A 14,298-nucleotide genomic window follows, 5' to 3' on the forward strand; every position below is an offset into this window, starting at 1 on the left:
TACATACATTTTCTGTTATGCTTGGGAGAGTTAACCAATAGTGTGGGTTTCCGAGAAACCCACACTACATTGCGACTGAATATTAAGGTAAATGAGATACTGAAGTCCAAATGTGAAGGATTAAAATGTATAAAAGTAATTGATTTTTTAAAAGTATTGCTGTTAATACAGGGAAATGTTCAGAAGCTTTTATCAGAGTTTCGAAGAATAAGTAGACAAATTAGTAATAGTTAGGTACCACGGAGCGTTAAAAAGCGCTTACAAATAGAATTAAACAGGTATCGTAGCACTATTTATTACGGGAGGTGACCATATGCTCTGGTGGTTTGCACCATAAGATGCAGGTGGGTCACAAGATGAATGACGTTCAGGAAACGGAGAAATGGAGGCAAAAAACCCAGCGTTGACATTAGACTTCTCTTATTGAAAGGCTCATTGAGGTCCACAGTTATACAGTCCATATCCGACGGAAGGGGTACTCCACTTGCAGTAGTCCTAATGGATCGGGGACACCTCTGAGAAATTCCGACGACAACGAGATTCGAACCCAAGCCGTTGAAGTGGAGTAGCAAATCCACACTAGCCACCGCCCTAACCCAATCCCCTTTTAACAGGATTTTAAGTGATAGAGGCAAATTAAAATAGACCAAGAATAATTATAAATTGATTCAAGCATGCTGCCTCTTGTGATTTATTCTCCTCTGTTGATTAACCGTAAAACCTCAAATATGCCTATCTTTACCTTCAATATGTAAAACTATATGCTTGGAGAATTTATTATTTTTGTTACGATTTTTGCGAAAAAATGACTATTTGAAAATAGAATCATTGGATGCTAATACAGACTCTCGTGATTTAATGAGAGACTCATCGATGATACTAGAAACAACGACCGAAGCTAGTAATTCCTTATCCAGGGGAAACGTCGCAATATGTATTATTTAAAATACATATAATATCAGAAAAACATATTGCAGTATCGCTATCGGAAGAGTGTTGAATAAATGATATGATGGAACTTTAGGGAAATCCAGATTTGAAAACACGGTTACTATTATTATTGATATCATACCGTTTAAGTTAGTATTAGCCCAAATAATGTAATGGCAGGAGAATAATTTTCTTAGCCTCTACTGTCAAGAAACGAACGGAATCGGTCACTACAACATAACCTTCCTTCAATTCCACATATTTCCTACCTCCCTTCATTATGTTCAACATGCTTATTCTATTTCTACCCGTTTCGCGCTTGCTTAACGTTCTCCCCTATATCACAGTCTTCAACACCCCATCGCAAATTAAAACGATCAGTGCTCACCTTTCCTTCATTCTTTAGATTGCTCCCAACAATTCAATCTCCTTCTTCACCATGCCTAGCGATTAGGTATATGTCCGAAACTATTTGCGTTTTTAATCTACTCGTGTTGAAAAATAAAGATTGAAATTATTGATCTCACTTCCTTGGTTGTTGGAAACGAATTTTTTCCCCTGCTTGCTACACATCAATTTTTTAGGTATTGCTAAAATTATTGCAGCAGGGATTTTGCGGCTAGGATTTTGCAGTTGTACAGAGTACTGATTTAATACTCTGTAGTTAAAGCTAGGGTCATTCTAAAATATAACAATGAAGACTTTGGACATTACATTTGAAAACTTGATTCAACCTCTATTTGTGTATTATTTGCCTGGAATTTAATACCATAGAATATGGCCAATACCAAATTTATCATACATTTTTAAATCAACCTCCTCATATACAACCAAAACTGTCCTCAAATGACAAATTTTCAATCGTATCTCATTCAGATTGGATTAATTTGCGTGAATACTCCCACGTTAAAATATATTCGGCGAGTTTGAACTTATAATAGGATAGGCTGATTGCTAATTGCTTGGACCTTGAGGGAATTTTGAGGATATTAAGTCGTCCTGGATCATATAAGACTCTAATCTCAGCAATCGATTTGGTTGTTATCCCCGACCATTCCGCCTTGGTGTCAACTGATTCATCAATATCTCTGCCTCGGGATCTTAAAGGAGTTCTCTCCTTCCCCAACTTTATTTGAATTCCCCTTCCGTTACCCTTCCTCCGATAGACTCCCATCCACCTCCACTACCCTTTTTTGGAGACGTTCCGCTCTCTCTACATTCCAATTATCCACCATTTGTCTCTCCACCGGAAGAGCTGCGCGTTACATTCGGTGCTTCCCCAACGCCGCATACAAGCCTCGCCTTTGTCTCTGGCTCGTCTTTGTGTTCAACGTCTTAGCCCCTCTACCAATCTCTATGCTTTGCCACCCACCACATCGCCTGGGTAACGATTTCACTTCAATGACTCCGTCGTTGTACTTCGCGAACAACTGATTCACTGTATTAATTCTCATGGGACTCGTAATTGAAACACCAGACGCCACGAACTTTGTGTTTGCCCAATCTTATAGCATTTTGTAAGCATGTCACATTGCCTCGAACTTGGTGAGTTTTCTTCCTGAATGTGATTTCCACAGTTTAGATTGTGACGGAGATTAAAACTAGCTTTTTCAAATAAAATTCCGTGACGAAGTGAAAAATTCTCCTTAAAGAAAATCTTCATTAAATCCATTAATTGGAATAAAATCTAGCAACATTAGGTCTTCTTCAATTAAAATTCGTTCATGAAAGCCTTTCGTGTTATTTTGGACATGAAGCATATAATGGAGGTGTGTAATTAATGGGGGAAGAATGTGACAAAAGTAATCAATGCTTCGTTATATATTTTAAGCTCTATTTCATTCTGTGCGTATTTCCAGTATTTCAAAACGTTGCGCCTACTACAATTCCGTAGAAACTCACGAATTATTGTAAATGTATTTAAATATTATTTTGAGTAAAAACTAGCCACTTTTAACCAATAAACATATGGGTTGAGTGGGATATAATTACTGGAAAATATATTTGAAACATGAAAAAATATCTTGGTCTACTTAAATATAAATTACAATTTATAAGAATTGGATATACGGTCTCATTTGGTTACTGTGTAGACTAAGAATTCTCAGAATTATAACCTAATTTGAACAATTGTATTTCTAAATTACTTAAGTAAATTCCTGCTTATTACCAGTTTGGTCTATTCATCAATTTGTACTGAGGAATAGACTAAACTGTATGATTGTTTTTTTCTTTTGGAGCCTGCAGTAATCACCATAATTTTAGTCCAAAATAAAACCACCTGAATTCTGATAGCTAATACAATTACCATAACCATGCCCAGAACTAAGAACTGTATCCTTAAAGTATAATTTAACATAAGTAATATTTAGAAATATGAGTATACATAACTTGGCGAAACATCAATTCTGAACCAGTCTTACAGACGAGACCTCAAAAAGAAGGTGGAGAAATATATGGAAAGAACATTCTCTAATGACAGTTGAAATGCATAACTTGGCATAATTTGTCTACTACCAGAAGCTAAAAATTAGAAGATATTAAAATCCATTGACCTAACCGGATTGACAAATCAATTGCTTTGGATCAAAGAGCCACCAATGTTACAGGAAGTATAAGCCGCTATTTTAGCGAAAGGTCACTGGAAGAAAACTCAATTTACATCAATCGAAAACGGGAGTACACATGAGAAAAATTCATTTCCACCTTCTAATCTTTTTCATTAGGTCCATTGGATGACATGCATCTACCTGTTGCATCGACCTTCATAAATGTACCATGCCACATACTGTCGTTCATTTTTGTTTACTGTGACACCAAATAATGCCAAATTCGAGTTCCTCTCCCCATGCATTTCGATGGGCATCGTTCAAAATGGACTTCGTACAAAATTTCCAATTTCTGATATGTCGCCTGCCTTGCATCTCTTCTTCCATTGTTATGCCTTTCAGTACTCACTCCAACCCTGCCATTCTTTCCACAAAAAACACAATAATTTGGCATACACATTATGTAGACATTTACAGCCCCTAATTAAAATTGTAACTTTAAGTGACCTTCATTGCCTATGAAATGTCGACAAAGTTCTAAGGAGATCACTTTACTCTCTTGAAAGTCAACGTAAGAAATCTTGAGTAAAGATTTACATGCAATGCCCCTCCCATCTTTACGATGGTGTAACGTTACAACCACACATCTTGACTCCTAACCCTTCTCCTTAACCCGTACATCTAGCTAATTGTGACTTTACGACCCATTGAAGAAGTGTTCATCCTTTTTTCGATTGTTGGTGAAAAATTGCTGCTCGGAAAATCTTTACAAGTCTTACTTTTTCACTAATCATTGACTTCCTTTTTCTTTTATCTTCGACTTTCTTTTGCACTAATCTTAATCACTAAAACTCAACTATGTTATCGTTCTCACCATTACCATCAATTCTCGCAGTAACTTAAAATGGATTTCTTTTTGCAATGCTCAATCTATACGTCAGCTAGAGACTGGGAGTAGCCACACCACCTTGATGAAACTTAGAGACCCATCCCCCGCGAACCATAACCTTTTCCCCCAATCATTCAGCAATGATCTTTAACTATCTACTCCTATTCAAAACCTCTTGTCCTTATTCCTCAGCTCTTTTAAACCCAAGAACAATCTTTCCACATCAGAGACATTTGCTTTAAAAAACTCATCAACTATCCCAATACCGTCACCACTTCAGCAGGTTAATAAGGCGCCACAGGCTTTACATAAATAGAGGCGAGTACAGCTAAACAGCACAACCTTATTCGCAGTTACCCCGACTGACTCAAACCCTCTTTAAAAATATATCATACAGGCGGGAGAAATATTTGAGCATCATAGGGATTTTTAGATTAAAGTATTAAAGCTCTTGCAGGCCAAATAATGGGTCTCTAAAGTCCTCTTATGTCAAATAATTTAGCTTTAAGTGAAGTGAGGGCCAGTGCTAAAGATAAATTCATTAGTTCACTCAATATGAATCAGACAGCATCAGACGGAATATTGTATTAGAGATTCAATAATAATAAGAAAATAATTCCCGTTAAATATTCATTCCTTGCAATGTTAGGGAAACATTATTTTTATTAAAATATTATTGCCGAAGTTTACAAATATATTTATTGAATATCAACAACTTTTTATAAGCACAGGTAAAGAGATAGTTATTGGAACTGAGAGCTGGTGATGATAAGCTGAAAATTAATACAAGAACGCAAAAGCATTTCCGTCCCATGTCATAGAGGCTCAGGGTATAAATCTAAAGTAAATTCGGTAAAAAACAATAAAGGCGAAAATGTAACCGGCAGTTAGGTAAATACCAACTTATAAAATTCCTTCTTCCAAAGCGTATTCACCAATGTCTCATCGAATGTCTCCTCAATTCCGCCAATCGATGTCCAAAATTGAAATCATACAATGGAATAGTGCGGTTGCTGAAAAATATTAATCCCTTTGATTAAGATCAAATGCAAGCAACTATCATCGGAAATTGGACCATATCTAGAAATCACATTTAAGAAGTTGCCAATTGATTACAAGGTTCCCAGCGGCTGGAAAAGAGCTAATGAAATACCTACATTTAATAACGGATACAGGGAATAACCGGATGATCACAGTCATATTTCCCTCGCATCCATATCATGCACGGCCTTGTGGCCATGGACATGGAGCATACATTGTTAGTTCGATTGTGACATACCAGAATAATCAAAAGTTAATCGTGAAAAATAAACACGATTTCCAAAAGAAAAAATCCTGTCGGACACAACTTGCGCTTTTTTTCATCATATCTTTGGTCAGAGCGAGAGCAGTGCTCCAATGGATGTGGTATTTCTTGATTCTGCCTTCTCAACTCTAAAACCTAGAATCCTATGATATAGATAAAAACATTCATGATGCGGTTTGTCTTTCGGAATGGTCGGGCACAGAGGGGTAGTCAAAGATGGCGTTGACACTAATTTCGTAGAATTTATTTCAGTTGCTACCCAAGGAAGTGGTATCAGATTTCTTTTATTCTGATCACTGCTTGGTAACCTGGCATCCTTTTATGATCAATAAAATACAAAAAAGGACCAAAAATAACTCCCAGCTCAGTAAACACTAATTCATTTGATTCCTTCTTCAAAAGTGTAATTAATAAATGCAATATTTATATAATTATTATGTTACACACACACTCGCACACGCACACACACATGCATATATATATATATATATATATATATATATATATATATATATATATATATATATATATATATATACATAACACTTTTTGAAAATCTCACGGACGTGAATATTAATCTATAACACTTAGCACTAGTGGGCACATACAGAAACAACCAAAAAAGAGACTCACTATTTTTCGAATTTTCGGTGGTCGTGACCACCTTTATCAAGGAAGAGAGGGACAGAACTCCGTCGGTCTGTCCCTCTCTTCCTTGATAAAGGTGGTCACGACCACCGAAAATTCGAAAAATAGTGAGTCTCTTTTTTGTGTGTTTCGGTATTTTTTTGTCTGTGCCCACTAGTGATAAGTGTTACACATTATATATATATATATATATATATATATATATATATATAATATATATACATTTATATTTATGTATATATATACATAGTAATCAACCCGAACGTCGGTTTGGTAGGTGACGGCAGAGATCACCCAGTACTAAACCCGACGGTGTGTTAAATTCACACATCAGGGTAGGGGGGCCAGTTCCTTTCCCTGTACCGGTTATGGTTTTCCCGGATGATTTGGTGCCCCAAAAATTACATAGCTTGTGTGGAGCTGCAGGTGTCTAGAGTGCCTTGCGCGGGAATCGTACCCGGGCCACCTGGACTACCGCGACCCATATATATGTGAATATCTCACACACACGTGTGTGTATGTGAAAATCGGATATATGATTAATACATAAGGAAATGCTAAAGCCTAATCAATATAAAATTATTTCAAATAATAATAGAAATATAAATCTTGGGAGCTGCGTTGAAATTGATAAGGCCAAAGGTGGTATGCATAAAGCCAATGAGTTTCATTCTGGATGGATGAATTCATTGTAACTGCATGCACTTATTTTTTGTTCCAAAATTCCGTTACCAAATATCGACATTTTCCCAACGAAATGAATGGCTCTGATTTGAGGTGGAGATTTACGACTGTGTCTGAAAGGCTATCAAAATCAAAAGCAGGAAGCAGTTTATAACCAAATACTTATACAAGTGGTTGAATAGATGTGATTAATGCTGACTGCAAGTTTTTTCTCATACGGTGCTATGTAAATTTATATATTTTTCCCATCTGTTAAAATAGCATCCGAAACATTACTTCGTTATACCTGTATAATATTGCTATACTTTCACAAATTTAAAGTGGATTTTTACGAATAATACCATATCAATTTTGGGACTTTCGAGATACAAATCTTCGTTCGAGAAAAAATCTTTTTTTTTCCTTTGGGATAGATAACGCTGCAACATTGCTGGTCAAATTCCATATTGTTTGCAATAATCGCTAGTGAAATATTATCAAACCTTTTTTGGTTAGCAAATGTTACCACCTCCCCTTCGAAGAAATGGAAAAATCCACTAATTGTATTCAAATTGAGTCCTCCAGTTACGTTTACTACGTTGTTATTAGCACGACTGTAGACTAACTGTAGAACGAAAAAGATGAAGTATTCGGTATAGAATGTCTCATGTCGGAACCCAGCAGATGGTGATCCAGTAGCAACACGTGTTTTTATTTCCATTCATTTTTCACGTAACCAAACTTCAGATTGGATTTCAACTTAATTAAATTCGGCAGCTCTGTATTAAAAATATACATGATACCCGTAAAAAGTCGTGTATATTCCCATTTGGCTTAGTATAATTCACTCAAGGTCTATTCCTGGGAAATAGTAGTAATATTTACATTTTCATTTGTGGTAAACGCTATATGGAGTGCACAATAAGTATGCCATATGATTTCTTAAATAAAAACAAGTTTATAAGAGCTTTAATTTTTTATGAATTAATTTAGCGTGCATTATTATGAAGAAACTTCGTTCACATCATTTTTCAGTTTTCAGAGTTAATTTATTATTTACATTTTTTACAGTAGGAAGCAGCAGAATTTTTAGAGCATAATGTGTGACCAATGTGTAGCGACTAATACTATATAACGCAATACATTGTAATTTATTGAATTTAATAAAGTTCTCCTCCGCTGGAAAAACATATACAAATATTTTAATTTTTAAACATATAGTATGCCACTTTCAAATTGAAAAACTAGTATATTCAAAAGCTAATTTACGGGAATACGGATGGAGATCAGAGCAGATGAACAAAAAAAACGATTGGAAAAACTTGTCCGTGAAAAAGATTATAAGTTTATCAATGCAAGTGCCATGGAAATGTATGCATGGATACACTTATACGTGTGTATAAATGCCATTGAGACCAACAGAGATAGATAAGATATTTCTTTAATTAAAAGAGATTAGCTGCTTTGTAAAAGTTAAAAGCTTTGTAAAGCCGTGTTTCAGTGGTTAAAATAAATTTAAATTAACATTCTGTAGAATACTCTTCGTCCCTTTCGACGCTGAAGATTATTGTTTAGTCATTGAATAAATACATTTAAAGACATTAAACTTTTTTTCGCGATTTTATGCTCATTGGGAAATTACTCCTATTTGTATAGTGATCGGCTCAATGCAGTGCAAATCTTTCCTTGTAGGCAAAACCGTAAGTCTACCAATTTTAAATAATTTAGTTTAAAGTTATATTATCAGTGAAAATATGGCGTGCCAACTAATGACGAGTGCACTTGAAAACAATCGTGAACTCGCACTCTTTGTAATGCAGTGAATCTCTTCCATAGTTACAAACGGTTACATCGTGAGAACGACAATCAATACTTTCCATTTTTTCTCCTAATGTCATTTTGTATCGACTTTTAACTAATGCATAGAAAACTCGAGTTATGAAACATGTTGAATAATTATAAATTTATATTAAAACGTGCATCTTAGGTTTCGAATTTGACATTTCCTATAGCGAGATATTGGAGCACATAAATTACCCTAATCATTGAGTCGCAAATGTAAAATAAATAATGATTTTATATAAATTGGCAAAATGTGTCATTAATTTTATGTATTTGTTTTATAACCGATTTTAAAATGTTTCTTGTAAGTAACGTCTTTTGAAACGGGCTAAAGATTTTCTTTTTATTCGAATTAAGAATAAATAACCTCCTGATGACCTAATGATTTACACGAAGTTTCCATCCAGGGCTTCGTTTTATTTTACTGAATTCATGTTAACGCATTGAAATCCTACAAATTCGAACCAATGTTTTACATATTGAATAAATTTAATTCCAAAATGAAATTCATTTGAATGCAACAATTTCAGAGTGTAAAAATCATTCGCCTTGACTGGGATCCCAGTCAAGGCGAATGATTTTTACACTCTGAAATTGTTGAATTGAAATGCACATTAGCGGATGACTCCGTTAAAAGTTACTGTTGCGGCATCTCCCGCAATTTCTTTGGAATTTATGAAATTCATTTAATGATATTCTGGAGACCATGGTAGTCCGAGGGATTTATCAACCGAAAAGCCCGTGTTTGATGCAAGGTGATTCCTCTTGGAAAACATAGCTCCATCCAAATTGTGCGATATTTCAGGTACCAGGTCCTATCTAGTCAGCAGATATAGTTCAGGAAAAGGAAGCTGAGGAGTTAATATCATATACCATGGGACTTGGTTATTATGTGTGGTTCAGACATATTTTGTAGGTTACAAACCCAAGGGTATTTTCAGATTTTAGGAAGAGTTTGGATTGTTGATTTTTTCTTTGAAAATGGAAAAATGGTTTTTCGAGAAGAATAACGTTTTTCTTCAGTATATATTAAAATCTTATAAATTACAAGAGTTATTATAAGCGTAAATTTAGCACTCAATCAAAGTTTTACGCTTAATAAGCATAATAAGTTCAAAAATGTATACTTTTTCCGACCTGCCTGAATGCAACTATTGCCAAAGAAATAAATTCCATACCCTTGCAAGAAAAATTGATTTTACGATAGATATATTCTTATCCCTACGTTACAGATTATGGTATTTTAGGATTTTTAATTGAAAGTTGAGCTTTTCTTTATTTTTGTTGAGAAAATATGTTTACTATCTAATCAGGATTGCAAAGCATTATCTGAGCCCTAATCTCACCGATTAAAGTAACCACAGGTTCATTTCTACGAGTTTCAATAATGTAATTGTACGTATGTCGACGAGTAATAGAAGACAGCTCATCCAAGGTTTATCCCAAAATGTGTATTACAAAGCGCGGGCTTGAAAAAAGGCTATAAGTCAATGTGGCAAGTAAAGAAAGACGACATGCGTAAAGTTGAAGTGAACTGAGAGAAACGTTATGGATTAAATTTCGGAATATTTCCTTCAACTATTCCCTTTTATAACGGAGCCATGTCTTAAAAATAACAAACAATTACCCTGTAATTTTGTTCACCTTGCAAACGTATGATCTCTGTTTTTGATCGAAAAATCACTTTTACGATTTTCCCTTGACATTTCAAGCTCCCGTTTTGACGCGCGAGGCGCATTCACGTTACTTTCCCACCTAATGGTAGGAATATACTATCGAAATCCCCCTGAATTCCATCAAGGGACTTCACACTGATACCCTTACCCTACCCTCCCTTCTCCAATACAGAAAAAAAAGAAATATAATCGCGATGACGTCACCATCCGACCCATCGATGAGAGGACAAGCGATGGTACTTGGAGCTTTTAACTCCCTCCAGCAGGGCGGCGCTTCATCCACATCTTTTCCCGCATCCATTTCTTCTTTTTTTTAACTTCGCGTTCTCCCTCTTTTCCCTCGCTCTCTTCTCATCGCCTTTACTCATCGCGATGATCGAGTGGGTGCTTTACCTCCTCACTTCTTTCTCTCTCTTCTATCTTCCTGATTCCTCTCTCTCTCTAAGATGACGAGAGAAGAAAAGAGAGGAGAGAAGCATTCATATTTCTCACAAAAAATCGGAATTGTCCTTGATGAACGACGACAGGGGAGGGAGATGGAAAAAAAAGCAAGGTGGAAGAGAACGGATGAGCGTTGGTATAATGAGAATGAGTGAGTGAGAGTTTCTCCATCCCTGTTCCGTCATCTACCCGCTCACACAAAAATGACGGAGGCGATTCTTTTCGGCCCTCACTCCTCGTTCTGCCCTGACAGAAGTATTATTTCCCAGTGGGGCTGCGCAATGCTGCGGTTGGCGATGCTCACGCGAGATCAAGAGGCAAGGAGAGAATCAATAGGCGATAACACGCAGGAGTTTGTTCGCATTGGAGTCCGTTTCCTTGCCTGGATTTTCCGTGTACGATTCATTCCCCTGCATAAGTTTGTTGTCGACACTATGAATACGTCACTCAAATTGGACCGATCATGTGCCACCTTCTGATGGTAGAAACCCCAATAGTCATAAAAATAGATATTGATTCGAATTCAAGCCACGTAAAAGTAGACTGGATCTTTTTGAAAAAGAGTATTTAAGTGTGTTTGGCGTAATTAAAATCAAATTTTCTGACTAACAATTGCGTAGTTTTTTTCTCAAAAGTTTTGATGGAAGTACATCAAGGACCGGGTTTAGAAAGAAACCTAATGAGGACATTCATGAGAGGGAGAGGGAAATTGTTTGGACGTATCTTGAGGTACGATAGTATACTGAAGGTTATAATTTAAGCAAATGGAGGGAGATAATTATAGAGGAATGATACCATGGGATTTAATTCATAGATAACTACTGCGAAAGGAGCCAAATGAAATAAAGAGATAAAAGGGAAATAGAGTAACCTACGATTGATAACTAATGATGAGTTCACTTCTCTCAAACTATTGTACATTTTGCTGGGTTGGTTTCATCCAAAGTAAATATAACAAATGTAAAATATTTAGCAAATGGCAATGGCCGATGTGCATTACATTTTGAAAGAGAGAGAGAGGTATTGAGGTAAATTCATTATGATCAAATTAATTTTACCTGTGAATCAGTGCCACCAAAAATACTTTCGACCACGGTAAAAAACCTTTTGTGGATCATTCACGGTATGTTACCAGTCGTGAAATTAATTTAATGTTGCAACTTTCGTTTTCTTCCACAATAGAAATCCCCAGTTATTGTGTCCATTTTCCATCTTCTCAGTGATCCTGAACCTTAATGCCGTTTATTAGCCACCATTTACGATTATGTGTATTTTTATGTGTATATTTTATATGCATGCATTTTATATGTATATGTACATATACGTATAGCTAAAGGCAAAATGCAGCAAGAGCACTGCATTACTAGGGTATCATTTTTTACCTATGTAAGAAGCGATTATTAAGATCATAATGATTGTCGTAGGAAACAAATAATAGTTGGATTTTTTTAGCGAGCTGTTCTATCAATGCTCATGAGATTTCAATTCTGTCTTCATACCTCTTCATATCCTCGTCCTTATTACTGCTTCGTTTTGACATATTTTTTCCGGTTATCATATATAATTATCACAATCTTCCTGAGTTTCCACAACCACATATTCCTGAGTAATTCTTCCAATTCACCTTGCCGTCATAAACTGTGCTCGCCATAAAAGATCCTAGAATTCGAAATCAACAAGTTTCTACCTTCATCCTTTAGATTTTATATTAGCTTTTCGGAATCCTTTCTTTAATGATACTCTGAGCTGGTTATTTGAAAGGTCCATTTTTCCATCGTAATAATCGTCCGGTATCACATTTCCATCATATCGTTCCTTTTTTATCTTCTTAATTCCTCGCAATGTCTCTCAAAGATAAAGAATCAAGCTTCAAATGAATGTTTAAATGATATCGATCATCTCCCATAGTGTAGATGGCCTCTTTGGTGACTTTAAGCAGAGACTTGAGTGTTTAGGGATGAAGTAAAGTAGGAATATTTGATTAAAATATCAGTATTTAATTTATGACAGAGGTAGGATTTAATTAGTTCAGCGGAACGAATAGCAGAAAATTCAAGTGACTTTTGAATCCCTAGTTGAGCAGCATATGAATAGATAGATATATAAACGTTTTATTTGGGCAAAATTGAGACCATATGGTCCCTTCTTCCATTTTACCCTTAATGTACTGGGCACAGAAACTTAATCTTTCCGTCTTTTGCCAAAAATTGGCGAAAGCAAGTGCCGTGGCGTCGGTTAACTCTCCTTACTTTATCTAACATATTCTATTTACCTTCAGTGACATACCATACGAGCAAATAAGTCTTTATTGCCTTTGTTTGACTCAGGTTATTACAGGTTAGCGGTATTTGGTAGGTGTCTGCAAGCATTCTATCTTAAAATCCTATTCTATTCAAAATAATATTCTCATCGCAATGGGGTAAAACAGAGTTGCAATATTTTTTATTGTTTCCCTCATCAGATCCCAACAAACACTCTGAATTCAACCCACGTGAATACAAGTAAATCAGTCAGTGCTAACATACGTTACTTAACTTTGTAAACCTTGGATTCTGCCTGTAAAAAGGTTTTCAAAATTTATTTTACGGCACTAATTTAACTTATAAAATTTAGTTATAATTTATTATTTAAACAACAATTCACCGAAATTTTCATGATACCAAATTGAAAACATTTATTAGCATTGATTACGAGAAAAAATGAACCTAAATGTTAAATACTTGAAAGTGTGTTAATCATATTTTTAAGTTTTCATTTATTCACGTAGATTTTAGATTGAAAACGAAAATTAGAACTTTGTACATTGCACAAGATTCCCATACAACTATATGTATAAATGCCACATTGGACTGTAACCGAGTAATGAAGTTAAAATGTTATTAATTAGTAAAAACCATTTGATAGGTGCCTACTCTTGATTTTTGTTTTTTTTTCTGGATTTCGAAATAATACCCGTAATTAAAATATGTAACTCATCAGGTAACTCCTTGTATTATAAGGGAATGCTATTTATTAAATTTCTATTCCGAGAGTTTCAATTCAATACCTAGGTGAAAGATAACTGTCACAATTTACGACACACAGGCATTGTTCGTTATAAATACATATAATTCATCACTCAGTTATTAAAAATACACTGCATTTAAGGTATTGCATTCCTACCTGTTCAGTCTATTCCTATCAAATTCCTCAGCTTTTCAGCGTTCGTGTTGACTGCGCAAAGCACTTCATAAATAATTATCTACATCCAAATATACTATTGTATAGTAAGATGACTTTAATGTAATATAGAGATAAAAAAAGTAAATTTGAGGTCTATCCAATAAATACGCAAACTGCTGCATTCTGGCGGCC

This window comes from Hetaerina americana, unplaced genomic scaffold (assembly GCF_022747635.1).
Source record: "Hetaerina americana unplaced genomic scaffold, ioHetAmer1.1.p SCAF_8, whole genome shotgun sequence".
Lineage (NCBI taxonomy): Eukaryota > Metazoa > Arthropoda > Insecta > Odonata > Calopterygidae > Hetaerina > Hetaerina americana.